Here is a 27,542-nt window from a genome sequence, read left to right on the forward strand (position 1 = left end):
GCTGCTGTAACAAGCATCCCGCCCCAGTGGCTGAGACAGAGCAGCCCTGAGAGGGGCAGCGGTCACACCCTCTGCTGTACGAAGTCACCCAGAACAGCACACAGGCCAGGCCACGTGAGGACACAGTGAGAAGGTCCCCCGTCTACAAGCCAGGAGAGGCCTCACCAGGAGCCAAACCTGATGGCACCCACATGGAGCACTTCTAGCTCCCAGATCTGGTAAGCAGCTGTATTTCTGTGATTGAAGCCAGACACTCTGGCATTTTATCATGGCAGCCCTAGCAGACTAGCACCCTAGATTACCAGCACTGCCTCCCCATTCCTGCACACAGGAAGACGAAAAGGGACATGGGGGGGGGGGCATAAGCAGCTTCTTTTTAGGAATATACCATAGAAATTGCAAATATTATCTTTGCTAACTTCTCCTTGTCCAGAATTTAGACACAGGGACATGCTCAACCATGAGGAAGGTTAGAAACTATCTACTAGGTTGCCCTGCTTTTTGCTAAAACTCAGTGTGTGTGTTTAACTAAAAGGCAGAAGATGGGGACGTACACTGGGGACCTAATAGTCTCTGCAACAATCTTCCTCCCAGTGTTAGCATCTCTTTCTAGGTGCCTCTTGGGTTACTCCTCAGCTTCCCAACAGATGACTTCGTAGAACTGGCCTGTCAATAGTACCCTATATTCTGAACTTGGATATTTGATCCAGTTCTTCAAAGTTTTTTTTTTTTTTAAATTTTATTTATTTATTTATTTGACACAGAGAGACAGAGAAAGAGAGAAAGAGGAAGAACACAAGCAGGAAGAGTGGCAGGCAGAGGGAGAAGCAGACTCCCCTAAGGAGTTAGGAGGCTGACCTGGGGGCCCCCTGACACGGGGCTCCTTCCCAGGACCCTGGGATCATGATCTGAGCCAAAGGCAGACACTTAACTCACTGAGCCACCAAGTCCTTCAAAGCTTTTGCAATCCTGTTTCGTTCCTCAGCTCTATGTTCTTAGTAGCGATCTTACTAATTCATACTAAAATGTTAATAGATGATAAATTTGTGGCTACCGGGTAATAACGCTCCCAGATAACTTTCCTTTTTAATACAAACCTTTAGGAATTGCTAAATCCTCACCTAAATTGGTAAAACTCTCCATACCAAGTTTCAGATCCTCGTGCAGATAGACGAGTTAGAAATGTGGGGGGGGGGGGGCAGCCTTCTTTTCGGCCACACGGAGACGCTGCAGACGTAGCTGCCTTGTGCTTAGAGGATTTCCTCCTTAAAGACAAAACAATGACTAACGTCATGTCAAAGTCTTCTCATTTTTAAACCGATTGTCCCTTCCCCGCTCCCCTTTATTCTGTTGAGAGGGGACTTCCTCTTGCACGTTTGTATCTATCCCACGTTCAGAAAGACTCCAGAACATCAGAGAGGCGGCCAAGAAGCGCAAGCTCGGAGGGGAAGCCAGCGGGCTCAGGCCCTGGTTGGGGCATCTTCCTCTAGGAAGAAACGTGTGTTGTCTACAAAGGCGCTGGGGTGTCTAGAACCATCAGCAGGGCAGATCTGGGCCCTGTCTTCTCGGCGCTTTGAGATGCACGAAAAGACTGGAAGGGCGCGGTGGCCGGCGTGTCTGCGCTCGGAAGAGAGGAAGTGGAGGCCGTGGCGAGGGCTGCCGTCGCGGGTGAAAGGCGGGAGCCCGGGGCACCGCGGTGGAGGCACGTGCTCCCTCTGTCTCGAGGCCGTCGAGTCCTGGCCGGGGGTGAACCGCGGCCCGGGGGGAGAGGGGGGGCACAGGCGTCCCCGCCCTGACCTCGGACGCCCCCACCCGCCTGTCGTGCTCGGCGATGCCTCCGTAGCCCCGCGCTCCTAGGGCACGGGTGACAGCCCCGAGGCCGCGGCGGACGCCAACGAGGAGGGGGGGCTGCGGCGCCATCTTCCCTGACAGCCGTGACACCTCTCCAGGTGGACGTCTCGGGACCTCCTGACAGGAGCTTACCCCGACAATGCAACGCGGCTGGTGCCTCCTTTCTAGGGTGGCTCTTCTGGGGCAGAGGCAGGCGGACTGAAGTGGCCCCCAATCCCATCCTGCACCCGGACGTAGGATCCCGAAGCCTTAAAACGCGCACTTCGGCCGCGTTTCCACCCGGAGCGTCGACGGTGATTTAGTTTTACGAGGCTCGAGGGGCGACTGCGGCGGGCGTGAGCGGGTCAGCGTGGGGTCCGGCCTCGGTCATGGCGTCCGCGGTGCTGGATGTGCACCGTCCATCCCAGTGCACGGCGGGCGGGGCGCTCCCCCCACAGCAGGCGGTGGCGAGGGCCCGGGACACCCGGCGTCTGGGCTCGACGCCTCAACGCGGCCTCCGTCCGAGAGGGCGGTCGGCGACCACACACCGGGCGACGCCCCGACGCACGTGCGGCGAGCGTGCGCTCACGTGCCGGGCTCCGACTTCCGGGTCACGGCCCGACGTCAGGTCACGTGCTCTTCCCGACTTCCGCTGGCGACCGTGTAGAGACGCAAGGGCCGGCCTGGGCCCCGGGGCGGAGCCCCCCTCCGTCAGCCTGCTCTCTTCCTCGTTTGCGGTGAGCTCTCCCCACCGCCCCCCGCGACACGGCCCCGCGTGGGCCCTTCCGCGCTCCCTACCCCCGCCCCCTCGTGACATGGCCCCGCGTCACAGCGAAGCTGGCCGGCGGGCTGAGGCGTCTCTGTCCGGCGTTACAGGCCGCGCGGCGTCGGGAGCGGAAGGCCGAGGCCGGCGGCCGAAGAGCCCCCTGAGGCAGGCGCACCCCGTCAGCTCCGCCGGGTCGCGGGGAGCAGGTCGCGGGTCGCGGGTCCCTCTGCCGCGCGGGGGTCACGTCTTGCCCGTAACAAGTGTTTGCACACAGGCTCAGAGAAAGTTCAGAGCGCACATCACAAGTACCTCTGATACGTAAGTGAAGTGATCTGTAGCGCCGCTAATTAGACCTAAATTCTTGATTTACTATTTATAAAACAAAATTGATTATTACTTCATCAACAACATTTAAAGCATCATTAAGAGAGGTCTGCTCCAGCAGCCTCAGGTTAAATTTTTTAACAAGCACTTTAGTTGCTAATCTGTGTTATTGCCAACATATGTAAACTTCCTAATGCTAATTGCATTCAGCTGTGAATCAAACAATGTCTAATTCTCTTCAGGATTAATTATGCACATGTGCTGCCTGCATTCCTAAACATGGTTCTCATAAATAATAAGAGATATATCTAAGCAGATGGGATTTTTTTTTTCCCCCCAACTAAATGATCTGTTTATCATGAATAAAACAAATGACACATTCTAGACTTCAAATGCAGAGTCACTGCAACTTCACATGTTTTTAGCATTAATAATTACCCCCACAGTTGTTTGTGTGAACACATTCTTGAACAATCGAGCAGCAGACCATGTTTGCTCACATGCTATATTTATCTCTCACAACGTTTAAAGATCTTTTTGAACTGAGAACTGGGAACGGAGTCCGGATCTCAGGCACCGACCGGGTGAAGAGAATTGTGCACTGCAAGGATTCCACTCCTGTGATCCCCAGGGAGTTGTGTGTTTTTTTTTTTTTTTTTTTTTTTAAATGGACTTTGTAATTAAACCGATAAAATGTTACGCGGGCGCATTCTTACTTTAGAGAGCAGAACGTGTTTGTGGGCATCTTTTCTAGCGTTTGCGATTTCTAGAATCATTTCAATAGCTCCATTCAACGCTTTGTTCCTGCAACAAAGATAATTTTGAAAGAAAATGTGCTTGTATAAAAAAGAAAAGAAAAACACAGGCAAATGTATAGAATTGTTGCTAATCTATTCGATTTTTTTCCGTGGGGTTTTGTTCACTTGTGTAGTGTACCCGCGGTATATTCATAGTAATATGAGCCAACGTTGAATTGGAATGCCTCGGCATTCCAGAAAAAATAAGGATATTTTCCTAGGGGGAGGGAAATCCGTAACAGCTTCTTCGAAGTAGGGTTGAAACCTTAATACCAGTCCCACGGCCTTCTCCCTTCCTTTCTATCCTTTTTAATCACAGGGTGACCAAAATTTATCTTGTCTTGTCGCTGACCATTTTAACTGGATTTTGCTAGGTAGCGAAGCTAGTTGAAAAATTATTCCCAAGTATGGCTCTAACCAGAATGGAAGGGTACATAAACCTTAGAGGACACAAAGACCTGAGTTTGAATCCTGCCTCTGCTGCCTGAACACCGTGAGCTTGCAAGTTATTTAATCTCACTATGGAATTTATGCCCTTCACCTGTAAAATAGAGATGACACCAGCTCCCTGGATAGCTTCTTGTGAGGATTTCTCGAAACCTTCCTAGTTCTAGAAGATGCTTAGCGAATAGAAATTCTTTCCCTTTTTTCTTGTCCTTCCCCAACACACCATTTACCTCTTAGCATTCACATGCAGAGCCTCCACAGAAAGGGGACACGAGGCACTTTCAGTGGGAGATAGGAGGAGCAGGCTTTTCTGGAACTTCTCAACCTCACCCAAGTCCATCGTTTAACCTACATGGCCTATAAAAAACACAAAACAAAACAACCACCCTTCCTTGTCCTAAATTATGTAATCCTTACTTAGCTTCATCAAAGCACACACACTGTTTCAAAGCACAGACTTTGTGATTATACCAGTGAAATAATATAACCCTGCCATGTTTTTCACAGGACCACTTAAAAACATGACCTGTGTGATAGAGAAATAAATTAAAACATTCTACCAAATATTAATTCAAGCTGGCAAACCTGATAACTTAGGTTATTTGACTGTGGCAGTGACTATTTCAAGCTTACAATTACACATTTTTGGCTAAACAACCAGCCAAAGCCCTCCCTTCTGGTTTTATGAAGACATCCCAGGATTCTGGTCTCAATGTGGCCGGTTAGGAAGTGATGGTGTGAATGTGCTTAATGGTAGGTGGAGAACGTGAAGGGAGGTGTCCTCTGGCACAAGCTGCTTTATCTCAAACATTGCAGTGGGAGACATTCTTGCCTCTTCACTTCATATCCCTCCAACTGCCCCGGAACAAGGCCTTACCTCTCACCCCCACCCTCCAAGTGATGTGCAATCTTCTTGCCCTCATTCAGCATTTGGCTCATCTAGATTAAATGGAAACTGCTCAGATTTTTCACTTCTTTAATCAAATTTGTAGACTGAGAATTCAAACAGATCCAAAAGCAAAGCAAAAATGAAACAAAACTCTGGACTTAGTCCTGCCAATAACTTGTTTGCCTACTGATACTTTCAGCACAATTAGTTATTTTTGTTACAGGAAGACTGAGGCATTTGCGATACTGAGACATTAAAAAAAAAAAAAAAAGTGCATTTATATCTAATAGCTGCATTTCCCAAGTCAGGAAAGTAGGTATTTCAGATAGTTTCCCATCAGGTTAAAACTCAAATGGTTCTTGAACTTCACCTTGCCTCAGTCTTCTCATCTGTAAAATGGAGATAAAACTACTAGTAAATATCTTGTAAGATGATTTGGGGGAATGAAATAAAATAGCAATTGTAAAATGTTTAGAACAGTGCCTAGCAATAAGTGCTTACTACCGGTTTTCTTCTGTTACTGTCATTAAGGACTTACCAATTCAACCAACCCAAGCCCTCCAACACACTTTTGACCTTCATAGGACTTTCTTATTAATCATGGATTTGAGTTAATAATCTAAAGTAAATAATGCAGGAGGATTTTTAAAAATCATCCGTCCTTAAAACTGACAAGCATCCAAAAACATAAAAGGAAGAAAAGGAATAAAACACTGGATTAATGAAGGAAATGGTGCTATTGGGGACTCTGGTGGCTGCACAATATATCTGCCCTGGGCACTGAGCCCGAGGGTGTTTTTATGGGTTTCCCCCCTCCTTCACTTTTCTCTGGGCTCATGCCCACATGTAAATGCAAGCATCACTCCATTCTCCTCCCCATTAGTGTCTTTCCAGACTTGATAAGGATATTCATGCTGTTCCCGAGGGTTTAATAATTGCCAAAAGATGCATTAAATGATAACACTGATTGTGAAGTACTTTAAGTCACTAAATTCTCTTTTTTAACTATTAATTTCATATCCTTCCAAAAACAATTTTAACTGCTTGGCACACAGCATATGGTACTTAATATTATACTGACATTTAAACAAGTCTAAATTTGCTAGTTTCATTAACTAGCTTTACGCTAAAATTTATTTGATTTCTAAAATGTACGTTTGGCAACGAACGTGCTATCCTATGTAATGTAAAGGGTACGTGGGTAGGAGGCTGCAGTCCAAACATGGTCAATAGCTTGCTAATGGATGTTAGAGAAATTTCTCCTGCTCAGTATCAAAATTTTAAGTCTGGGGACTTGAAAGTGAAGTAAACTTAGATGCATATACAAACTCATTTCTATGTAGTTTATTTGAAATATAAAAAGGAAAAGCAGACAAAATTGCCTGCACACTTTTAACTTTATCAAAAATATTCGCCTGTTGCTAACTGATATTACTAAACTTTTATACGTGAGTTAAAAAATAAGGCTAAAATGAAACAACAAAGAAAATGATTATCAGTGTTGAGTCATTAGATAAATAGGTATTTTATCTTCATAAGTGGATTGTACCCCCTGATTTCTGAGGTTTCTTCTGGTTTAGAAGTCTACCATTCCTTGTTCTCCTAAGATTTTGAATTTGCATATATAGATTTATTTCGGTCTAATTTAATCTGATTATTCTAAATACTTGAAAAGATGAAAGATAGCCATTACAAGGCTGCGTTACAGCTTTTGTGGGTCCTAGGAAATTGTCTTCCTCGAGCCTTCCTCCATTAAAAAAAACATATGACAAACTATATTTCACAGTTGTGCTTTTATAAAGCTGAATATATTGAGATCACGTATTAACACAGTTTCTGCTACATAAAAGTTTATTTTTTCATTCTTAATTTTTGTTAGATTTTTATTCTTCATGATTTCACAGACCCCTTCAAATATTGTGGGTTTTAGCCACTGTCTGTTCCGACAAGTGAGTTGGCCCCGATTCATCTACTCGGTGTATCTGCTAGCTCCCAAAGCATCTAGCTACGGTGGTGCTTCTCAAATATTCATCTGCATGAAAAACAGAGAAATACTGTTAAAATGCAGATTCTGATCCATTAAGTGTGGGGTGGGCCATGAGATTCAACATCTCTGAGAAGTTTCCAGGTTATGCTAACGGAGCTGGTCCATGGCCCACACTTAGAGAGGCAGGGTGCTAACAAATTGTTACAATCCCCATGCCCAGGACTTCCAAACATCCATATATTGTTCTTCAGCACCCACGCTTTCTTTAGGTGCTGCCTTGTAATCACTGGTCGTATTTTTCTCAGGCATCCAACAATATACTACTGCCTGCTTCACACACATCTATTTACCTACTGACATAGACTCATACTGGGACCCATACTTGTATCTGAATCTGTGTCTGGAAGAAGGTATGCCAATATATGAGCAGAAATCATTTATTTGTGGTGGAACTCTGGATGATACATAACGTTATCTGGGTAGTTCACTGTTTACCAACCCTTTTCACTGAGCATGTGCCAATTTTCTAAATAAAATATTTTTTATTGTAAATGGTTAGAAATAATATATAGTACAAATACATCCATGAAAAGAGAGCAATGTAAATCGGTCAGAGTATTATAAACAAAATGTCATTATGGTGATCTTGTTGGAAAAGATGGGGAAAATAAAACCTGGCTATTAAGGTAGTAAAATAATACTGTAATATGAAAGTACATGGAATAGAACTCACAGTTTTGCATGTACTACAATGAAAGCCAATTAAGCTGTAATGACATATTTTTTTAACTATGTGATGCTCCAGATTATATGATAGATCTTTTCACCTTCTGTGACCAACACATTCTAAACACTTACTTTGTAATTGCTTTCTAGTGAGTGAATAAATACATAAAAAGTCTATTTACTTTAATATTTTTGGCAACGACCAACCTAATCAATTATGAGCAAATCCATGAAGATGGCCTAAAATTCAGGGTCTGTTACCCAGGTTGTTATCGTAACTTGAAAGACACCTACCACACTATTCAATCCAACTCTTAAATATCATTGGCACTTAAACTTTAAAAAAATGTGTCTTTGGGGATCGACAACACTAGCCCAAAGTTTACTTTTACAATTTTTTTAGAAGTTGAAACATTGCTCATGAAATATGTTCAGTTTATCTGAATAATATTAAGTGGTACTACTTCACTTTTTCCATGAAATCTTAATGGACATTATTTTTATCGCCTCAATTTATTATAAAGTGGTGATATTTTTTCTTCGAAAACTCATATTTTAACTTACAGTATGTGAATATTTTTTTCTAAGTCTTTCTCTGATCATCCATCAGGCTTTGATAGGTATAAATGCTAGCTTAAATCCAAATGATTTTAACAGAAAAGAAAATAAAAATCCGTAGTTTGAGATTGGACAAATATATTTTGCTTGGCAGTCAAGATCTCATATAACTGCATAATACAGTATGTCATCGCAACATAACAAATACAGTATATATGTATGTGTGTATATATATATATTATAATCTTTGAAGTTTTAATATTCTCTTTGTGCTATACCTTTTAAAATTTTATTTATAACCAGTATATGACGTATAAACAATGGAAAGCTTTCAAAGTTGAATTCATTACAGGTATTAAATGCACCCATAATTATACCTTTCTCCATTCACTTGAGGTGACCTGTTATTTGGCACTTTTTGGATGGAAATATTCTTATTCAATTCATGGAATGTTTTCAACTGTATTAGTGCAGTATGTAGTAACTGCCTTATCCAGACATATAATTCTTACAGAAATACTGGAATGGAACTCCATGAAATTAATATTCTGTGTTTCCCCTGCAGACCCTTAGAAAGAGGAATTTTATATGATTTTTGCAGAAACCTGATATAAGCCTGTATAACTTAAGGATCACATTCAGGTTATTTCCCATAATTACTTAGCGCCAGGCCAACACCCTGTGTACAATGCCATATTTATTTTAGGTGAACTATAGTTTTGAGGTTTTATAATTTCTTTGCGTAATGTGTATATTTAGAAAATATATACATAAGGTTGACAGACGTTATAACTATCCCTGCTACACAATATGGCCATTGAGCCTTTGTCTCTGAATCACATAAACATAATCTTATGAACTGTTTGAAACTTCAGGAAATAGATGACTTTATCCCATATTTCAAATTTAAAAATTTTTATGGCAATATGTATATACACAATATTTATACATGCTACAGAGATTCATAATTGCCTATGTTAAGTCTGTCTAAATTAATGTATTCACGTATTTCCCCTGAAAGGCTTCCAGAGTGGCCCTTTGGTGGTGAGAAACGTGATGTCATGGGAGAACCAGTGACCTAACCACAAGGGACAAAGTCACTTCTAGAAAATTAAATCATTTAGGGAGGCAGTGATAATTTTAATTATATAACATTTGAAATATAAAAAGAGTATATGAAACAGATATGAGAGTTGTGAAGCACAGTAGGCAAAAAAAGCCCTGTGATTCCACTCCACAACCTAAGAGCTAAGATATTACTGAAGGTGTTTCGTCTTTTCATATGTTCTCATTACTTTTCCTCCCTCAGAGGTGATCGCTACACTGAATTTTGTGTTTATCGAATCCTTTTAAGAATAGCGTCATCACAACAAAACATGTTACTTAGATTTGGTTGCTCCTGAGTTTTACAAAAACGGTAAGTACTACATGAGCATGAGTTTTCAACATTATATAGTAGGGCCTGGCAACCTACGGCCGTGGGCTAAATCTGACCATGAGTCAAATGGTCACTTCACTTTTTCCATGAAATCCTAATGAACATTATTTTTATCATCTCAATATATTATAAAGTGGTGATTTTTTTCTTCCTCCCAAAGCTCCTATTTTCAGGTCGGGTTACTCCACAGTGGGAAGGAGACCTGCAGGAACAGCTGGTGTGCCTCACTGTCTGAAACCAAGTCTCCAATAATCACTTAAATGATCAGAGATTAGTAACTTGAAGATTTTGTCATAAAATCCCCACAGGACTAAAAATTCCTTCTAAATTCTGAAGGACTAAAATCAAAGTTTTCACTTATTATTTTTTAAAAGATTTTATTTATTTGACAGAGAGAAAGAGAGAGCACGGGTGGGCGGGGCGGCAGGTGGAAGCAGAGGGAGAAGCAGGTTCCCGGCTGGGCTCCATCTCAAGGCTCCAAGATCCTGACCTGAGCCAAAGGCAGACGCTGAACTGACCGAGTCCCACAGGGGCCTCTGTTTCAAACCTATTATCCGAGTTAGCTAAAGCTGCCATAACAGAATGCAAAAGACTACTTGACTCAAACAGCAGATATTTATTATCTTATAGTTTTGGAAGCTACAAGTCCAAGATCAAGGTGCTGAAGGCATTAAAAGCTCTCTTTCTGGCTTGTAGGGGCCTGCTTTCTCACTGGGCCTCACCGGGTGGTAGAAGAGGGAGGGAGAAGGAGAGAGGGGTAGAGAGGGAGTTAGAGGGAGATGGAGGGGGGATGGAGAGAGAGTGAGAGCCCTGTGTCTCTTCTCATTTAGGGCACTAATCTCATCATGAGGGCCTCAACCGACAAGACCTCATCTAAACCTAGTTACCTCCCAAAGGCCTCATTTCCAAAAGTCAACATTTGGGAGCTATGGTTCAACATAGAAATTTGGGGGAATATAATTCAGTCCACAGCCCTGATGTTTGAATTCTGTACTTTAAATTCAATATATAGATATTAATGTAATATAGAATTATTATATGTAATTATATGCAGGATGATAATTGACCACGCATTGCAATATATCTGAACTTCCGTGGCTGGTCTGATCCCTTGAACACTCAGAACCACAAATCAATACACCCTATTCCATGAAGCGTTTCTTACAACATTGAAGCCATGACTGACTCTGGTATGGTTGAGCAGATGCAATCTTTACAATACAGCTGTTGGTGTTGCATATTTTTTTCATGTAAAAGCAGAACTTTCAGGATCACATAGTTTTGTTATGAGTCACATAACCTATCCCCCCTCACAGCCTTTTTATCACTCCATTCCTCACCTTCTCTACTAAGTACTTAAGATTTCCTAAAATAACAACTCTTTTCTGAAACACCCTTTAAATTCATAAATTCTTTCCTCTGTTCATTCAGTTTCCTTTGACCAAGTCATTCACTTAACGGTATATACTCCAGAAACACTAAAAGGTATATGTTGTATAAACATGTTTTATTTGCCTTTTTCAACTATAAATTCACCTTGTTGTCTTTCTCCAACGTGCAATTTAATTGATTAATTGCTGGGCCTCACTCCCAGAGTTTCTTATGCAAGAAGGTCTGAGGTGGAACCTAAACATTTGTATTTCTGTTAGTTCCCAGGTGATGCTAATTCCCTGGTTGGGGGACCACACTTCAAGAACTATTAATTATTTTTAGCCCTTCCAAAATCCAAACGATGTCCTCAGAATAATCCAGGTCATGGAAAGCTACACCAGATTATTTTGACTGGTATGTAGGCTTTTGCCAGCAGGTCATATTGAAACATTTTTTTTAAAAAGTCATGGAGAATGGTCTTTAGATTTATTAGAAAGATGTTGGTAGTATGTGGTATGCATTAATTGGCTCCTTTATCCCTTGGCACATTGGCACTATACTACATGGGTTCTTTTTTTTTTTTTTTTTTTAAAGATTTTATTTATTTATTCATGATAGTCACAGAGAGAGAGAGAGAGAGAGAGGCAGAGACACAGGCAGAGGGAGAAGCAGGCTCCATGCACCGGGAGCGCGATGTGGGATTCGATCCCAGGTCTCCAGGATCGCGCCCTGGGCCAAAGGCAGGCGCCAAACCTGCTGCGCCACCCAGGGATCCCTACATGGGTTCTTTCTGTACCTGAAAACCTAGGGTAGAAATTTCATCAGGATTCAATGACTTACCATGCCTATTTTCACTTCTGAATTGTGTTAAGTAAATGACCATATTTGTGTCTTTGGGTTGATTCTTAGGCAGCTCAGAGGCAGATTTGTAACCCATCTCTAATAAGTTATGGGAGGAATTATCATTATTTGTGCACTAATTTTATACTTGGCTCTATCTTCTATTAATTATTCCAATTTCTTCCTACCATCCTCTCAACTTCCTCTTATTTTTATGTTTTTCTTCTTAGTGTCTCTATGGGTTGCTTATTTCAGAAGCGAGTAGTGGTAAAGGTTATGAAATAAGTGACCAGCTCCGCAATTGAACAGATAAATGCAGAACAACACACAGGATGTCAAATTTAGTAAGATGAGGTTCAAATAAATTCCACTGAGTGTAACATAGATAATCTGGGGATCTGTTATATTTTCCCCTGAAGTATTACCCTTATTTCTTGGTTCTACTCCCATTCTTCTTCAACAGTGAGGTTTGCAGTATTTCATTGCTAATTGAAGTTTACCAGGAGTTTCACAGAGCATAAGCTGTGATTGCTTTACAGGAGAATATAGCCCACCAGGTCCAGGATTCTCTTTTTTTGCAAGGAAATGTGGAAGAGTACTTCATAAATCTACGTGATTCTGATTCCTGCTGTACATCTGGAATGTTATATTTATTATTGTACAGGAAAAAAAAGGTGGAATACTATTCACAGTAGATTATTTTTACTCGTTCACGTATACCATGTTTAATTAGCAGGGGAAATACTTGCCAAAGCAAATGTGGAGAGGGTTGTTTTGTATTGTTGTTGTTCAAGGTCTTCTGGCTCACGTGTCAGTGAAATATTCCTCATATATTGCTGTAATCTTGTTGATTTTTTTAAAACAAACATTGGGTCAGACAGAGGGAAATCATTTCCATATTTTGTGCCAAAAACATATGTTTTCTATAAAAAATTTTGGGAGATTTTTTTGGGGGGTTAATTGAGGAGATTAATTTACTAGCATGTTTCATGTTTCTCTACTCTGTAATTTGTTTTTAATTACACATGAATACCATATGTAGTTCATTGATACTCTTTATTAATTCTTGAAAGTAAATTTACTCACCACTCATGTCACTTGTATCATGGGGTGCGTGTTCCTTGTTAAGTGATTCCTTTCTAATTTCTAAATAATTAGCTAATTAAGGGCATGATCCTAGGGTTCTTATGCAAGGATAACACCCACTGGCTTGAAGACAGCAGGATTTGCTTTTATTGTGGATCACAGTGCTGAGTATCCTTATCATGTTGTTTTTTCTAATTAAAGTCATACTCATATTTGCAAATGTTCACCTGTGAAAATAAACTTGTTAAACCAGCTTCTGAATTTCTGTACTATGAAGGTGATGAAGTCATTGATGGTAGATGCTGGAGTATCTCAGTGGATTCCAGTTGGCTCCACTGATAAACAGCGTACTGCACCTACGACCTGGGCTAGCCACCTTGCAAACATCTGTAGTTGATCATAGGAACAGCATTAAATCAGACTAAACATCCTAGCCCAGGGACGCTAACCTTAGTACTGCTAATAAAAATGATAATAATAGCTTACAGTTTTCTAGCACTTACTATACATCAGACACCAGTATGTGTACTATATAGAACTCAGTTAATCGTCACGAAAAACTGTCAGAGTTTGTATATATTCTAATAATAGTGGGTTAATAAGGTCATTATTTTATTTAAGGACATCACATTTCCACAAATAACAGAGTAGTATTTAAATGCACTAGAAATACCAAGGTCGAAGACTGACATGCCCAAGTGTGTTTGATTCTGACCTGTTCTTTGACACAGAATTTGAAAAGGAATAGTGAGATTTCTTCCTCTATCATAATTTATTTCATTAGTTGGTGAGATTTTAGTAGGAAGGACACCTAATGCTGCATTGTGCAGAGTGAACCAACTGTCAATTAAGTATAATGGGAGAACCTTTCTCCTTGCTCAACTGGGCTGATAAGGAAGGTGAGATTTTCTGCATTTATTCCCCGTGTGCTTTTAAAGTAGAAAAGATCCACTGTGCTGTTTAACTTCCTATCCCATATACTCTATTTCTATCGTCATTTGTTGAATTCAAGCCACTGCTGCTTCTCATGGAATCCAGTATGTTAATGTGTGCGCTGGCTCTCCCTGTCTGGGGCCTTCCCTCCTTCCCGTTCGTTCTTCTCTTCCTAAGAGGAATCTTCCCACTGCACTCTTCTGAGCAAGCAGTCCCCCTACAGGAGAACCACGGGTAGGCCCCATTATGTCTGATAAGACCCCAGGCATTGCCAAGACATTATAATGCCTTCACAGCCTGGCTTCTACCCAGCTGCGTGATTTTTAGCTCCCACACCTTACCTTTTCACACTTCCCTACTCTCCCCGTGCGGCACTGGCAGCCGTCTACACGGGACTGCACGGAAGTGCTGAGTATGTCCTGAGCTAGCCATCTCTTACACTGGCTTCTGCTCTTCCTTCTGCCTGCTGTTCCTGCCCTCCCTCCCATCAACATAGAGCAAAATGCTACCAACTCCAAGTCTAAACATCATCACCTCCTCCAGGAAGTCCTTCCTGAATACCAGCTTAGTCAACCTCTTGTTGCTCTGGGCTTCCATTGCTCCACGCTTCAGTCTCCCAGCACGTATTCTGGTCTGTGACGTTTATTTATTTATTTATTTTTCATGAATGGCTCACTATCCCATTAGGAATTCTTTGAAAACAGTAATTGCCCTGCTCTGCCCCCAACTCCACTACCCAACCCCCCCCTACACACACACACACATGCATGCACACATGCCTGTGTTTGGCCTAGCATCACTCTGCAGCTAATGGAGGCCTCAGGGCCCGTGTAGGTTAGCAGTTGTTGTCTTCCAGGTGGATAGTATCTTTATGTCTTTTGTCTTTTAATTTCCCTTTATTTTACTTAGAAGCAATGTAACTTATTATTCTGCTTTTAGATAACGGCCATCCCTCAATAAAATGTAAACCTCTTTAACATTAGAGTTGTCTTTTTAACCACCTATTTATCCCCGGCACTCTGCATACCAGAGTGGCTAAAGAGTGCCTCTGGAGCCAGACTGGCTTCACATCTCCACTCTGCTCACACCACATGGCAGGGCCCCGGGCAAGATATTTAACCTCTCTGACCTTCACAGGACATCTGCAGAATGAGGAAAATGACCATGTAGACCTTGCTGGGTTGTGTGGGCTTAAAGAAGATGTACAGAGTTGGAGTGACACCTGGCCCAGAGCGAGCCCTTGACACCTGCCAGTGGTTTCTGTAGTGCATGGGATGCCTCTCTTCTCTCTCCTGGACCTTTCCCCCCGCACTCCCTTCTGTCATGCCTGGGCTCGGGATCCTTGTGGTCCAGAGGTAAGAGCGATTCCCGTGGAGGCCCCACTAGAAGCTCCCAGAAGACAATTCCTGGTCAGTTCTAGATGAAACACATCTTGGGTTGTATAGATTGCTGCGAGTGTTCAAAAGTGCTGCTGCTTCTGAGCATTTCTCTAACCACCTCTGCCCCTCGCACTACATCCCTTCTGCATCGCTCAGGCAAACGCTAAGAAAAGCCTGAGCAAACAGGTAGGCCTTTCAACTTGTACCCTGAATGCACAACTAAATCCAAAGCTAATGAAGTTCATTCAGATTAAAAGCACTTCATATGCCTACGACAGCTCTTTATATAATGCAGTTAGGGGTAGAAAATTCATGGTATTTCATGCCTACTTATATGCTTTTCATGTGAAAAGATACAGTATAATAAAAGTCGAGGATTACTCATGTTAATTTATTATATTTTGCTGATATAGTCACATCAAGGGCTTAAGAAATATACTTCCACAGCAGTACAAATGAAGGAAGGATGGTTTAAGACATGGTGCATAAATGCTCTCCTTCCTGCCGCTTTTAATGACACTTCATTTAGAAATACACCCTCTTTCATATGGATAACACTATTTTAGAAGTAGACTTCTTTAGGAAAAGACACTATAAAATGCATTGAACTGATTGTTTAGTAAAAAAATTGAGAAAATGATCTTCATATAAATGTACTGAAATGTAACAAAACATGAAAGGCAGATGCCCCACAAGTCTCCTCAGAGTTAATTTTTAGAAGAAATCTATTGTACATACCCATTTAGTTTACTCAACACATTTTTTATGACATGTAAATAAAAAGAACTTTAATTTAATTGGGTGGGCTTGGTGCCTTTGGGATTATAGTTGGAGCAACCTATATTTAAATAAAAACAAGTTGTGCTCTCTTCACTACAAAATGGATCTTGGAAATCTCATCTTTGATATGAATCAACAAATACTGAGCACCTACATATGCAAAACACGAAGTTGGGTTAGGGGTGAGGGTGGGAACAGAACCAATACCCAGGGAATTGGTAATCACACTAGACATTTTGTAAAATCATATATGCATGTCAACTTAAGTAACTGTATAAATCCATCTGCAATGCAGCCTAAGTTAGAGTGCAGATAATAAGTGCTAGAAGAATTCAGAGGAGAAAAATATTGCAGTGGGCTTGAAACACTTTTACTATTTGGGTTGGCAGTAGGTTATATTTAATGAGCAGAGAAAAGGGAAAAGATCTTAAAGTGTGCAATAGGCAGAGGAAGACGGACTAGGAAGGAAATGAACTCTAAGGAGCATGGGTCCCTCCCCACACCTGTACTCCATGTTGTATTCATAATTCTGCCCTTTCCCTCTTTCCAATCCTTCTTAAAGGAGACCTTCCAAGTCACATAAAATTTAGACCCCACAGAATCCCTGCTTATCTGATAAAGAGAATCAAAGTTGATGGGGAAAAATGTTAAGACAATAAATGCACTGGTCTTCATTCAGCAGAAGGCCCACATCAAAGTGGCCCAGGCCAATGACTGGAAGTGTAGTCCTAGAGACCGACTGTTTCTTTTCCCTCAAAATTCATGTGCTGAAGCCTAATCCCCAAAGTAGTATTTGGAGGTGAAGTCTTTGGGAAGTGATTGATTAGGTGATGAGGGTGGAGCCCGCATGAATAGAATGGGTCCCCTTACAGAAGAGATCACAGAGAACTCCCTTGCTCCTCACATGGACACAGTGAAAAAGAGGCTGTCTATGAATGAGGAATTGGGTCCTCAGTAGACACCAAAACTGTGCCTTAATCTTGCTCTTTCCACCTTCAGAAATGTGAGACATAAATTTCTGTTGTTTATAAACCCTCCACTCTGGTATTCTGCTAGAACAGCCTGGGTGGATTAAGGTAGGTGGTTTAAGAACAAATTGCCCAAGTCATTCATTTTCACACTAAAGTAGTAAGTCGTTTGAAAATTTACCCAGTGTGCAATGGGAAACCACCAGAAGATTTTAAGAGGATGAATATATATTAATTGAGCTCTTATAATACATATCAAAGATGGATTATCATGAATCTCTTCAAGGTGTCAAGGTCATATAGTAAGCGGTGGTGCCGGGACTCTAGAACACATCTCTTTGACTCTATGTAACATCTCCCTATCCATGCAGTAGAGAAGTGGGAAGACAAATCTGGAAGTGAACCAAAATAAAATTAGTGTGAGAAGAAGAAGGAAGAAGGAAAAACAAAACAGAAGAACAGATCGTCACGGATGGGAATCTAAGGAATTGGGTGATATGAAGCATCACAGCCTTTCCTGTTGTTTGGAAAGCAATGAAATAGGCAAAAGAAATACAAACTTTCAATAAAATGATATTTTATTGCTGTTAAAAACCACTCTGGGTTAAAATCACCCAAATCACAGAAAAAAAAAAAAAAGCTTAAATCTTAGTTATGCCTAAAAGGTTTTCTTGATTTGCTAATTTTTTAACTATAGAAGATGTGGTGGTAATTTCTAATAAGAGACTACTATCTCCAATTCTCATTAGACCTCTCATACTTGCATTGTAATTACTTTGGAACACATTTTACTAGATTATCACTTTGTGGAGGGCAGGGTCTGTGGCTGCATGTTTTAGCAGAACTGAACTGCAGTATTTTACACATTATTATTGTTACTGTTAATATTTACTGAAAACACACACATGCTCACGTGGATGGCTAATCCCATTATAGCCATGTTGATGTCTAAAGAATGGCTTTCTTTTTTTTTTTATTTATTTTTTATTTTTTATTTATTTTTATTTTTTTTGGCTTTCTTTTTTGGACATCATCTTTTCAATATTAAAGGAACTGAGGAAGAAGATGGTGGGGCTTAGATTCAATCGACAATCAGGTCAAGTGATTTTTGAAGAGAGGCATACTGAATATTCTGAAGAGAAGCCATTTGGCAGACTCAGAGATGTCAAATGGGACCATCAGTGCTTTGGAAAGTTTTATCAAAAAGGATGACTCTTAATTTTTAAATAAATTCTTTGGTTTTCAAGCTTTCATTATTTTTTACACCAGGCATATTGCCCCCCTTCCTTATGAATGTTGTTTTTTATTAGTTCTCCACAACTCAGATTCTTCTTTTTTTTTTTTTTTTTTAATTTATTAGAGAATGCGTGTAAAGCAGGGAGGGGGAGAGGGAGAGGAAGAGAGAAGCTTTAGCAGACTCTGCACTCAGCACAGAGCCTGACACAGGGCTTGATCCCACCACCATGAGATCATAACCCTAAGATCACAACTTGAGACAAAACCAAGAGTCGGACATTTAGCCAACTGTGCCACCCAGGAACCCCTGCACAACTTAGATTTTAAAGTAGTATAGTAATTAAGAGTGAAGGTAGAGTCACACAAAATAGCTGAAATCACAGCTTTAGGCAAGTTTTTGTTTTTCTTTGTTTGCCTTTGCCTCACTTAAATAGTTATAATGAGAAGTTAATCAAATGAGCCATGGAAATGGGCATAACACACCAATACTATGTATTAGTATCTACATTAGTAAACAGTTTTCAGAGTAACAGGACAATAGAGTGAAGGTGGAGGAAGGAGGAGGAAGGGAGGAAGGAGGGAGGGAAAGGAAAGGAAAAGATTTTAAAGAATTGATTCATGGGATTGTGAGGACTAACACGTCTGAAATTTGCAGGGCAGACCAGCATGCTGGACTGTAGGGCAGAAATATAGGCAGAATTGCTATGTTACAGTCTTGGGGAAGAAGTCCCAGCATTCCTCCTTCTCCAGGAAACCTGTTTTTGCTCTTAAGGCCTTCAACTGCTCAGATGAGGCCCACCCACATTATGGAAGATAATAACATTCACACAGCTTCACAGCAACACGGAGACTAGAGTCTGACCAAACACCTGGGAATCATAACCTAGCCGAACGATACATAAAACGAACCATGACAGTATTATTACTAAGAACAAACCTGACTTCCTTGTAATTGCTTGAAGATCCATGCCTTCTCATGCCTGTGTCTCATTAAACCACCTTCCTCTTTATCCCGAAACAATCTGTCCCTACTTCTCTGGCAAACTTGTCCTAATCCTCCAGGTTTCAGGTATTTCCTTAAATTCCTTGCTCACCTTCCCTTAGTACTCCCGGCAGCATCTAGCACATCTCCTGTATTCAAACAGAGCTTTGTAATCTTCTTGAAAGCGACACTTTTTAATTTTAATTCTAAAATTAGAATGTCCCTTTCTGTTTTTATATCCTCAGCACACATACAGTTGGGATAGGGTAAACATCTGAAGGTCTGAATGAATTTTTCAATTATAGAAAGAAAAGGGAGAAGGAAGCTAAGAAAGTAAGGAAGAGGAGAAGGATAGAAGTAAAGGATTTTTAATTTCTTTTTATAGACTGCTCTTGGACTATCCTTAGTTGTCTACAATATTTTCACCTTCCCATTTGACTCAGGGGATGAAGTGTGATAATTTGCCTGTGATCTTCTGAAACTTGAGAACAATGCAACGTACGTGGTACATGTTTATGTGCAACGTAACTACTCCCTATAAAACCATCACAGAGCTGAAGATTTTGTGGTGGGATCTCAGACCGAGGTAAAAACTGATTGAGCCTATAATTTTTTAAAACAATTTTTTTGTTATTACTTTTCATGAAAAATTAGGGAACTCTAAAATATTTTATCAGCTATCCCATCATGTGTTACATGTCTTTATCATGTTTAATGTGAGAATCAAGCCTGAGCCACCATATCTATCTTCTTGTCAATGCCTTCATGCAGATAATTCCTGGATATCCTACAAGTAAGAGGTCATGAAAACCATTTTCTGGAATGATGTTATTATGTCTCACATGAAAAGCCATCACTTATGGGTAGATAATTCATGGTGCTGCCTTCTGAATGGCTGAGGCTCCTCAGCCGGTTTATCTCCTGGTCACCTCCTCTGCAATCACTTTCAAGTATGATTTGCTACTGGACCCTTCAGAGTTGACTGTGACACACGGGAAGTCAAAAAACTCCTGTATTGTTTATACCTAAAAGAGAGGTGGCACACTATGCTAACTGTGGCCCCTGCGGTGAGAAGGCTTAGAGTGTCCTTATTTTAAATGGTTTTTCCACATAAGCAGACAAACCAGTGACAAAACACTGTAGGGCTCCATGCGCCACCATATAACCAAGATGCACATGAGGGGGCACCTGGGCAGCTCAGCAGTTGAGCATCCGCCTTTAGTCCAGAGCGTGATCCTGGAGTCCCGGGATCAAGTCCTGCATCGGGCTCCCTGCAGGGAGCCTGCTTCTCCCTCTGCCCGTGTCTCTGCCTCTCTCTCTGGGTCTCTCATGAATAAATGAATAAATAAAATCTTTAAAAAAAAAAAAAAAAAGATGCACCCTTAGTCTTAGAGAGATAAATGAGCCTCATGACTAAGTCAATGAGCAAGGAGAACTTTTTATTGTTTCAAGCATTCATTTCACCTCAGTTACCCTATTTCTATAAAAAGTAGTGCTCTCCTTTTAAGTCTTTGTTATTATCTCTGAATTCTGTTGAGGTGGGTTAACAAAACTGTGATATGGGGCTGTATTACAGTAGGTAACTCCTGAGCAGTCACCAAAGACCTTGGAGAACACCCAACAGTCAGGGTGGGGACAATCAGAGAGGGAGATAGTTTCTCTCCCAGCCCTTAGAATTATTATCATACACATATTACATTTATTTTCATTTTTTGGTCATTGATACTTTAGGTTAAGTTTTATCTGAAGTAAAGCTCTTTTTTAATTATTGATTTTATTCACTGTGGACTGTGTTGTCTTCCTCTGCATGCAGTTCCTTCAATTGTCTTAGATAATTGGGTTTTCGGGGTCATTATGAGGAGGAGGTTTTTTTTGTTTGGTTGGTTCGGTTTGATTTGATTTTTGGTTTGTTTTTCTTTCTCTTGGCCTAGTTCTGATCACAAGACAGTGCTTTATCCTCCTGCCTCCCTAAGCCCATAATTTGCATAAAACCATAATTCGGATACTCCGAATTCTAGCTTCTTTCATGAGCTGAGAGCCCTAAGCTATCCCCTTGCTTCCAGCAGAGGAGCTGGAGCACAGGAACCGAGCCCCTACCCCCCACTACCAGCTTTTGGCTCAGGAGCCCAAAAGTCATTTATATTCAGCCACACTTCCCAATTTTTCTAGTCCAAGGAGATGTTTGGTTTGTTTTTGAACCAGGCTTTGTGTTAGGGTGTTTTCTTTTTATATTTTATCTTTCACTTTTAAGTGATAAGAGTGGAGGTGTGCTTCAAAACAGCTCCTCACAGAGCCATTGTGACCAGATGTCCCCAGGGTCCTCACATTATCAAGAGTTCTTTGATATTGAGCCATAGACTGAAAATAGGTTAACTATCCTCTGATGATTCAATGGTTCTCAAATTTTCATATGCCTAAGGGTCACTCAGGTCTTTGTTACAGAGCAGATTCCCAGACTATATCTCTAGAGACCCCAGTTCAATATGGTTGGGTGGGAGGAGGGGAGAGGAGCCTACATATCTCCAGTTTTAATCCACCTAAGTGATTTGGTCTGTCCCAAAGGTGGATAATTGATAGATTCTCAGAGACCAATAGCTAGAGTGTATTACAATTCAAGCACGAAGAGGATTGGTAACAGTGGCAGAGAATTCTATTCTTCTGCACTGGATGGCTATTTGTGTGACCCTCTCCAAGAATCAGGACATCCTGTGAAGAAAGGGAAGAAAGAGAGAACACTAATGACTATAGTCCCAATGTGAGCAATAGAGAGGAACATAGCCAGCACATTCAGTCAAATTCTGTGTAGCACGGCTGACAGAAGGGCATCTCAGATCAGAGATGCAACACAAAGGGAAAAAAAATTTAAGTTTAATGTAGTGTCTCCTATTCAGTCTCTTAATATAACTGTGCTGAGAGTGTTTGTCTTACAGTCTAGAAATGCCCATGAAATGCTGGGGAAGGCAGAGAGGGAATGCATTCACTACTCAACAATATTTTGTGAAATAACCTTTTATGGGAATTAAAATTGGATGGATTAAGGTGCTGCATTTATGTTGAAGAGAACCTGGCTAATAAGTGGCTTAAGGACAGTGATATGAAACAATGAAGAAACAGCAGACCATAGTACTGATGGATTCTTTAGTATATGCTGATGTGAAAGTTCCTCATTACAGAGAAAATGGCAAAGTCTTTTTTTTATCTATTTGCATGTCACCCTATGCTGTAAATTATAAAATGAGTGAGCGACCGGTCTCAGGACCTCCTGGCTTGTGGGAGCTAAATGGCACCAGTCCCATACTGTGACCCGTTAGTGCAAAGGAAGAGTACCTAACCTTGGGAAAAGACCATTAGATCATTCTGTGTGTGTGTGTGTCCCTCTGCCAAAAGACGTATCAAAGAGTTCTAAAACTGAACAAGTTATGATAATTCCTTAACAAAACAGACCTTAGTTGCTATAAAATTCCTCTATGCCTTCTCTCTAAATCATCTTGTATATAAGTGGGAGAAAGGGCCCAAAACTTGCTTGCTTTTTCTATTTTCTACTGCAATCTAAATGAGCTAGGCTGGGGCGTGGTTTGACATTTAAATTGTGGAAAACTTAGGCCGGTTCTTCCATAGCTTTAGCTAGAAGTCTCTTTAGCTAGAAGTCTCAGCTGGGGCACAGGTGCACATCGGATGAACCTACCTATGATCCTGCAAGGGAAGTTTAACCCGAGGAAAGCCTGGATGACACGTGTTTTCTAACTTGGGTTTATACTTTTGGTAAGTGACAGATTCGCCCAGCTAAGAGAGAAGCTGAAGGTGGCTATGGGTAAAAGGAAGATCCGACCGAAAGAAAGTGCATCCACGAGGGAAAATTTCAATTCAGAGAAATAATACATTTTAAATACTGCTCTCCAGGAATACGCAGTCTTCACGTGAAGGCAGCATAGTTCAGTGGCTAATATATGGGATTTACAGACAGATCTTGGACCAACTGGGTCTAGGCTCTATCTCTGTACTACATACATGACCTTGAACTTTAGTGCATCCTTTGTCATCTGAATAAAGGAATTATGCAAGATGACGAGTGCAGAGCCTGCTTTCTAGCTCCCCTGGAAGTGTGTACTCGGGGTGGGGGGGAAGAGGGGAGAGGGGCGGTAGTGGTATAAAGGGGAAGGATGAGAAGAAAGAAGCAATGGATACAGCCTGTTACGCAAAATGTGCTGGTCTGCGTATGAGACATCAAAACACAAGTGATCTGTGACCTGAAAGCTGGCAGCGGTGGGCCAGGGACTCACCACCTGTGTTCTCAACAAGACAGCTGTTGCCCAGCTGCCAGGAATGCTGTCTTTACACACCCTCCACCTGTCAAGGCCAAGCTTCCTCTTCCCTGGATGGTCCACACCTGACCACTGATGAAGGTGGAAGTATCAAGGCCCAGCTTTGCTGCGGATTGGGACACGTATTCCAGCAGCTGACCAAGGTTTTTGCAGGCTTTTACCACCCTTCAACTTCTCCCTCCCTCCAATCCTACTTCCTCCTCATCCCATCCATAGGAGGAGACCACTAATAAACACCCTGTACTCCAAAGCACTCTCAATCTCGAGGTCCAGAGAACCCAGCCTGTGACACAGTGTACCAACTCTGGTCACAGCTACAGAGCACGACAGTCCCGGGGAATAAGCGCACTATAGACATTGTCCTTCACACGGCCACATCCCGGGCAGCCCTGGAGTGGAAAGCTTGTGAGATGCGTAAAACAACACGGTTGTACAAAATCTCTGTGAACGCTTATCTGAATACTCAGAATTCTTGCAAGGTAACGTCCAGGTAGCCAATGTATACAAACAGAAGCTAAAACCACAAACAAAAGGACGGTTATGGGGCAGAAATAAATGGTGGCTATTGTCGTGGCAATCATTTGGAGAAATCTTCCCTGTAGCCGTGATAGATTTGCATAGGCTTATTACATTCTCTTTTTTTTATTTAACGTGCATTCCTTTTTTTTTTTTTTTTTTTTTTTGTCTTCTGCTTCCAAGTATAGACATTTGCTAGGTGGCATGCTGGGTTGGGGCTATCACCCCTGACCAAGGAATTTAGTGACAATTGATGACCTATTTTGAGATTATTCTTCAGGGTGAGCTAATCATAACTGATGATGGCACAGCTGTGTCAAAAATATCTCCACTGAGACCTTTTATCTGGAGCTTCCCTGCCAGGTCTGTAGCAGAACAGAGTAAATGTTGTTATTATTATATAAATTATGGAAAAGCTAATAAAACATTCGTGTACCAGCCAAGAGGGTGAACCAGAAGGACTCAGACCTCTTCTACTTACTTAGTACAGCAGAATTCATAGAAGTCAGAGTGTAATATGGGACAAAGACTACTAAGGTGAGTCATCAAATGTCGGGAGTCAAGGTTGGATTGTCAGGCTGGGTTTGGCAAGATGTTGATTTCTCATGGAGCAGAAGATAAAATAAAAAGACGTAATTTCAGGAATATAAGAACTAAATTAGGTCACCAAAATAAATTCAAGGTTGAGAATCCCAGGAAGGGAGAAGAAATAGGTGGGAAATATCAGAGAGGGAGACAGACATAAAGACTCCTAACTCTGGGAAACGAACTAGGGGTGGTGGCAGAGGGTGGGGGAGAATGGGTGACGGGCACTGAGGGGGGCACCTGACGGGATGAGCACTGTGTGTTATTCTGTATGTTGGCAAATTGAACACCAATAAAAAATAAATTTATTATTAAAAAAATAAAGCTATAAATATATGTGGACTTTGAAAAAAAAAAAAAAAAAAAAGAGAATCCCAGGATGTAAAAAAAGAGGGATAGGGGAAACACTATATCATATGTCCATGGAAGAGCTGAAGTAGTTTTATTAGTATAATAATACGACATTTAAGGAGCATTTACTATGTGCTGTCCACTGGGCTAAGCAGTGTACATGGATGAGGCAACTATTATTATTATTACCTTTATTTCACTAGGTTTGGAGAGGTTAAGTAACTTGTTCAGTCACACAAGTAATGAGGGATAGAGGCAGGATTCGGTTAAAACCTATTTAGAGCCCTCGATATCGAGCATTATGCATCATGGCCTCTACATGGGGTGACCCAAGAAATAGATTCCTAGGAGAGAGAAAGGAAGTGTCTTAAAGGACTTGAAACCATGGATTCCACCTGGCGGTACTTTTGTCATGCAACAAGGCTCTACAGGTTAACCCCTTCATGCTGAACTTACTTGGTTAGCCAGATAATCGATCTAAATCAATCAACCTTAATTAACCATATTTCAGTATGCGTGTACAATAGGAATCACTTTTAGAAAAAGATAATCATCACACAGAATTCCTATGTGTCTGATCCCATTCTGTCAGTTTGGGGCATTTCTGTAATAATATAGGACAGTTGTATATAATATATACAATGTTATATAGAAGATACAGTACATAACATAGAACCTCACAAACTTCAAGAATAAAAATATTCCTTGTAAATGATTTAGCCAACTCCACCAAGAGATAACTGTACACCATCCATTAAACAATTACGCTAAGTATATAAAACAATGGAAATGATTTAGAGTGGGGTCTGTTATAAGTTTTCAATACCCAAGTGGATAAAACTCTTCACCAAGTATAGTTAAAGAGAATTTCTCTAAAATAAATCCATTGTTGATCTCCTCCCCTTACCCCCATCCTTGGGTCAACTGTGTTCCGCTGGTCTTCCTCATAATCTCTGATGTTCTTTCCTCAAACATCTAACCCTAGCTCTGTTCCTTTACCGTGGAAGGAAGTAGTTGTATAGTCCCCCCAGTGAAATAGTCCATCCGTCAGCCAGCTGAGCACTCACACAAAATATAAAAGAACCCACAAGGACAACCTTACTTCAGGTCCAAGGGATCTATTCCAATCCACGCAGTCTTTTTGTGCAGGTACGTGACTGTGCGTGTGCGGTGGACGTGAAGTTTCTGAGATATGTTCACTATTCCACTTCACGCATCCCCTCAGCTTTTGTTTGGACTCTGGGGTCCCTCTAGTGACCACCTCTTGCAGTGGTAGACAGACCTCTCCTGTTTCCCTCCCTTCCTCCCTGTCCTCCATGGCCCCTCAGTGTGTTTAAACCTACTGTCTTAGCGCCTGCCCTACCATACAACATATGCCTTTTCTTTTCCTCTGTCACCCTGGGAGCTGTTGGTGTCCTGCTGCTGCTTAGCCGTAGAGGTTCCAGATCCCAGCTGGCAGTTCTCTGGGTGGACTACCTGAGACCTAAGCAGGTAACATGGCTCCCAGACATTACTGATGGTGAAAGAGCATGTGCCTTCCTGTGCTCAAGATGACTGGCTGTGCATCTGCCCAAGCTCCAACCACAGCCTGGGTGTCTTAAACATTGACTCGAGCCACTATAAATAGAATCTTCGCTAAGCAGAAGCTTTTGATAATACTTGCACCCAAAACAAAGGAACATTCTCTGTGAATATAAGCTCAAGGAGATTACTATTCGATCATTTCATGTTCACTTGGGTGTGTGGGTGGGGAAGGGGTGAGGTCCATCCTTGCCCAGAAACTGTAAACTCTCGGTACGAATTCCCTTCAAACACAGATTTAAGAAGTGAAATGATGGTTTCGAACCACCTATTAAGATTTTTATTTAGGAAAAACATATTTTAGCCATCCTCTCTGAGTTCGCTCATCTGCAAGTGGGAGGAAAAAGGAAAAGCCGAACTGTGAGGTCATTGATATTCTTTCTGGTACTAAGATCCTATGATAATAAAGTACCTTGAGCATGTTGCTTAAACAGTTGCAAAAAATCCAGAGAGCCTAATGTATCCAGCCTATTCATTTTTTTCAATCATTTTCTATTCTGAAACTGTTGAAATGAATTACAATGTAATAGCTTTTTGTATTATGTAATAGCTGACTTTATTAGAAACCACCTTATGGTTTCTGGTGAACATTTGCCCATATTGTGAAGTCATCACACAATCTGGCACAGTGGACACCTTATATTTAGAAGAAATTTAGGACTACAGCCATATTGCAGGTCATAACTAATATATTTTGGCAAAGAAATGCTTGAATGTTTATTCTTTTTTTATTAAAAATCATATATTTACAGTAGGCTAGCAAGGTGCTGAGACTATATTTGTTTTGTGACAAAAAGTCATCACACTGCCATATTTTTCCCAAACTAGAGCCCTACATTAGAAAGCTGTA

At 41.3% G+C, this 27,542-nt stretch overlaps 1 long non-coding RNA gene across 4 annotated transcripts in view; it reads left to right on the plus strand.

The window, feature by feature from the left end:
• Window positions 1-2,668: 2,668 nt before the first annotated feature.
• LOC119866897 overlaps window positions 2,669-27,542 on the plus strand; it is a 69,252-nt gene continuing 44,378 nt past the window's right edge. Inside the window, exons 1-4 of one of the 4 annotated variants that reach the window (XR_005369789.1) lie at window positions 2,669-2,914; window positions 9,634-9,741; window positions 15,130-15,347; window positions 17,406-17,658. This is a non-coding gene — a long non-coding RNA (uncharacterized LOC119866897). Of the gene's footprint in view, window positions 2,915-9,633; window positions 9,742-15,129; window positions 15,348-17,405; window positions 17,659-27,542 lie in introns of those variants that run through there. The other 3 variants (XR_005369791.1, XR_005369790.1, XR_005369788.1) reach the window with 3 other exon arrangements.

Source organism: Canis lupus, chromosome 14, assembly GCF_011100685.1.
Source record: "Canis lupus familiaris isolate Mischka breed German Shepherd chromosome 14, alternate assembly UU_Cfam_GSD_1.0, whole genome shotgun sequence".
In the NCBI taxonomy this organism is placed as follows: Eukaryota; Metazoa; Chordata; class Mammalia; order Carnivora; family Canidae; genus Canis; species Canis lupus.